Genomic DNA, 5,428 nt, shown 5'->3' with positions numbered 1-5,428 from the left:
GCTTCGTTTCGGAACAACACAGCCTGATTTATGACCACAGTCTTTTGCAACACAATGTTAGTCATATAGTTCTCTGATTCATATCAATGGAATTCTGGTTTGTAACATTAAACTGCCTACACACCTTGAATCATACATACTACAGCCTCAGGCAACCACTACACTGGTTACAATGATGGCATTAACCTTCCTCCTGTGTTAACTTCCTGCTACCATCCATGGTGTTAGCGGGTCGGTTTCGACCCGTGTCTGAAATCAGCTGTAAAAAACACTAAAAACATTTATCTATCATCCTTTTTGTTTCTCATCTCTTGGTTACCTTGTTAGGCTTCCTTATCCATGAAAATATTGTTTTTAATATTTTTGGTGGAGGAGGCTGGGCCTTTTTTTAGTCAGTATGCGCCTCAATTTCAATTAAAAAAATTGTAAAATTAACCTCAAGAGAATCATATAAATAAATATTTGGTTGTTGTGTTACCTGATTATTACTGAGGGGTATGAGAACACATTTCTTAACAAAATTTGTTTTATTTATTTTTTCATATTAATATTATTGACCTTTTTAACATCTATGGTGTTACTGGTCAATTACGACCCATATATATTTATTTCAGAAAACAGCAAAATAACTTTTATTTCAGCATTATACAAACACACAATGAAAACCAGAACAAGTCACAACACAAAATATAGATTTGTAAGGTCAAATAAACAACAACCAATCAACAAATCAAACCAATCGAAATCAATTACTAGTTCCAAAACTAGTAAAAAAAACAGAGTAAAAGTCTCTGTGTGCATATGTTTGGTTGTGTGTTCAGATGTGTGGCAAAGGGCAACACTTTTAGGGTGTATTCACACATGCCGTGTTTAGTTCGGTTGAAACGAACTCAGATGCACTTCTGCCTTCGGTGCGCATCTTTCAGGCAGGTGTGAATACAGCAATCGCACTCGGGTGCGGATCAAACAAACGCTCCGAGACCCAGCTGAAGAGGTAGTCTCGATGCGTTTCCAAACGCACTCTGCTGCAGTTCGTTTGTGGTGTGAATTTGTTCGGACTCGATCCGACCCAAATGCAGGAGGCACTGTGCCTTTTCTTTCTTTTCTTTTTTAATAAATAGCCGTCAGCTTCACATTATGGGAAAGTGTTGTTGTCACCATTATTAGGAAGATTAGTTGTGGTTTGACCGGGAGCCCAGAACAATATAAATGCTGAATGTGTTCAGCGATCAGATGAAGGAGAGGGGAGCGTCTCTCGCACAGTGCCAACAGGTTCACGCTGCGCAAGAAGTGTGTGTTTTTATTTTGCTTCCCATGTACGGGACCGTCAATACTATCCCCGTGTCAGTTTGGAGCTGAACTGCGCCGACCCAGCTGATACACAGCTTAATCAGCTGAGTGTCAGCTTGAGCCTATTCTTCTCGCGTGACGCGCATCCAGCACCAAAAATACAGTAAAAATGATGTTTCACATCGTAGGCTACAAGCCACATAACGTGGCATTGACATAAGGCTACACATTATGACCATATGAAACAACAATAATTTGATGTTTTTCCTCTTTATTTATAGGTTAGATGTAGGCCCTTTTATTATTTTTAGCCCCATATTATATCAATGATATATATTTCGCAGTTTAAACTTCGTGCTTCCTGTTTCTCTCCACCCCAGAATGTCTGTCCAATGAATGAATGACCTCAGATCACGTGTGGTTTTGCTTCGTAATGCTGGTTCACTTGCAAAAGGGGCAATATGAAAGTGGACCACACCAAACAAAAAAAATCAAAACTCTATTTGGTCTGGACCAAAGCAAGTGCACTAGCGGACTTTCCCAGTGTGAATACACCCTTAGTGTTCTTTGCAGAGATATTTCTTGCAGGTAAAGCACAATACTTTTATCTTTCTGTCCTTAGTGCTTCGGCAGACCCGACACCTCTTATTTATTGAATCAGGTGGCCATTTTCACCAAAAACATGATCCAGAACTTGGCTCACTGTATATCTCCTCATTTTTGAATACTGCAAATAGGAGATGTGCACTCTTCAAGTCACCAACTCTATACTGAATTGACCTCACATGTCTGGATATGCCCATCTGTTTGTTTCGCTTTTATGCAGGTATAAGGGCAAAAAAAGTCAAAATGAGAACCCCCCTAGAGCTCACATGATTGGGAGAGGAGCTGACTGTCATTGTGTTGGCTGACAGTGCACTTAAGATTTCAGTTTTGGCTCTAGTGATTGTTTTTTACATCTTATTCTATAACCGGGTCGAAAACGACCCTAACACCACCAGTGTTATAATTTCCACCAGAGCATTTTATAATTAAGTGAAATTAATTTTAATTTTTTTATTTTGTTGAAATAGAGGTTCCTGACAAAGTCAAGAAATCTTGATGCAATAAACAAAATGTAAGTGGTTATTTTATGCATTTGAAATCCAAAACGGGTCGGTGGCGACCCTAACACGAGAGGAAGGTTAACAGCCTAGTTTTTGTAATTAAAGCACACACACACACACACACACAAACACACACACACACACACTCCTCCCCCTTCCTGTGGTCATGAAACTGGACGCTATCAGACAGGTGGCCCTGGCAAAGATTCAACACCTCTTTGCAAACATCCACATCCCACAAAATGTCCTACGGGACATGAACAATAAAACAGTCCAGGCTGTCAGGAAATGGCTAGGGCTGAATTCTCATTCTACCAGAGACATCATCTTCCTCTCACATAAAGAGGGGGGGTTGGGTGTCCCAAACGTGGAATGGGTATACACTGCCACCAGGCTGTCACACCTCATCCGAATGCTCAACAATGACGATGCCACAGTCAGAGAGCTAGCCAGAGCCTCCCTGCTGCTGGACCTCAGGAAGAGGAAGGTGCCCCTGGCCCCAGCAGGCCAGGACAGCTTCCTGGGCTTCAGGAGGAAGAGGAGCGGGAAACTGGACACACAGGCTGCAGGCTTTGGAGTCCGGTCGGACTGGCCGGACCTAAATGATCTGTGCAACAGAATGACAGTTAAACTGGAATGGACACAACATAACTCACACACAGCACCACAGCCATCTGATGCAGTTGTCACAGACTCATCTGTAACAGTCAAGGCTACTGTCAATTACAATGAGGAAAAACACACACTACAGAACACAACAGCTAGGAGACTCCTCCTCCACGTAAAGCAAGCAGAGACCAAACAACACTGGACTGGACTCAGAATGCAGGGGAAGCTAGCATGCCTGGACTTTGCCAACCACTCTGCTTCACACTCCATGTACACAAATGCTGCTGTCGGTGAGGACATCCTCTGTTTCACAGCTAAAGCCAGACTGCAGGTGCTACCTACTAAATACAACCTGGCACTATGGTACCCTGCACACAACCATCCATACTGTGTAATGCACTCAGACCATCAACTTGAATCTGTTGCTCATATTGTAAATGGCTGTACTATGTACAAAGGACTTTATATTGCACGTCACGACCGAATTGTCGATCTGATAGCTAGCGCTGTAAAGAAAGTATTGTCAGAAAATGTGACCATGTACAAACATTCTCGTATTATGCCGGAGTGGTTCAACAGCTCTACTGATGTGTTCTGTAACATCCCTAACACCCCGGATGTTGTGTTTTTGGACAGAGCCAGTAGGCAGGTGCTGCTGCTTGAAGTAGGCTGTGTGTACGATCTGTACATGGACATTGCCTTTCGTGATAAAATCATGAAGTACCAGCTCATTCTGTCCAAACTAAGTGAACTGGGCTATCAAAGCAAACTTGTGGTGTTGATCTTTGGCAGCTTGGGACATGTCCCATCTTGTTTTCACTGGGTTAAGGCTGGCAGGGCTCTCCAGCAGGACATCCAAACAGCTGTCAAAGTTCTGCTCCATATCAGCGGTGACAGGCAGCCTGGCAGTGTGGCGCAGGAGATGTTTTTTTATACCCTTGAACACTGTCCTATCTCATTTCTGGAAATATTTGAATCCTGTCTGTTGTAATGTGATTGGTGGACTCAAATAAAGAATTAAAATGTGAGTGTGTGACGGCTTCGTTTCGGAACAACACAGCCTGATTTATGACCACAGTCTATTGCAACACAATGTTAGTCATATAGTTCTCTGATTCATATCAATGGAATTCTGGTGTGTAACATTAAACTGCCTACACACCTTGAATCATACATACTACAGCCTCAGGCAACCACTAAACCGGTTACAATGACGGCATTAACAGCCTAGTGTTTGTAATTAAAGCACACACACGCACACAACACACACACACACACACACACACACACACACACACACACACACACACACACACACACACACACACACACACACACAGACTGTGAATCTTACCGATGACCGGTCGGGTGTTGAGCTCTGCGCTGCACATGAGGCACGCAAAGGCTGCAGCCAAATGAGTGTGTGTGTGTGTGTGTGTGTGTGTGTGTGTGTGTGTGTGTGTGTGCAGAGCCGGCCCGAGGCATAAGCGGGGGCCCCCTCAAAAAAAAAAAATAATAATTCAGAAAAAATAAATTAATTTGAAAGATGTTGATAATAATTGTTTTCAGTGTAACATTAATGTAGTTTTAATTTATTTACTTTATTTTTTGTGTTTGTCTTTGTGTCCCCCTAGCCATCCGTTACCCATTCTACGCGGTCCAGTGGCACCCAGAGAAGTGTCTCTATGAGTGGGCCGATAAGCCCGGCATGGTCCACTCCACATCACAGCCAGCTTCTACACAGCAAGATTCTTTGTGTCTGAAGGTAACTTTCTGTCTATCTATCTATCTATCTATCTATCTATCTATCTATCTATCTATCTATCTATCTATCTATCTATCTATCTATCTATTACCTGCGCTATAACAGCCAGTTTCTACACCGCAAAATTGTATGGACAATGGCCTTAATTTCTAATTGGTGTTTCCTTTAAAAAAATATCTTCGAAGGTCACTAATTGCTCTGATATTTGGTGGAAAGTTTAGGCTGTGAACTGACAGAGATTCTGGGTGACAGGGTAGCGACATCTAGTGGACAACACATGACATGACAACATACATTGACCACCTAACAATGGCTCTTACAGGGCGCTCCGGTGTCCTAGTGGAAAGAGCGCGTACCATATTGGCTCCAGCCTTTGTTGCAGTGGTCGCGGGTTCAAATCCGACCTGTGGACCTTTACTGCAGGTCATCCCCCTCTCTCTCTCTCTCTCTCTCTCTCTCTCTCTCTCTCTCTCTCTCTCTGTCTCCCCAGTTCAACTCTGTACTATCTAATAAAGCTTGAAAATGCCAAAAAATAATAATCTCTTACAATAGTCATTAATAGTATAATATAATCTACATATGTTCTCATTCTTACCTCTTCTTTTCTCTGCTCCAGCCACGGAGATAATGTCGGCATGGGCCACATACACTGTAAAAA

The sequence above is a fragment of the Ammodytes marinus genome, assembly GCF_949987685.1.
Source record: "Ammodytes marinus genome assembly, chromosome: 4".
NCBI lineage: Eukaryota > Metazoa > Chordata > Actinopteri > Uranoscopiformes > Ammodytidae > Ammodytes > Ammodytes marinus.
This window is presented reverse-complemented; position numbering follows the sequence as displayed.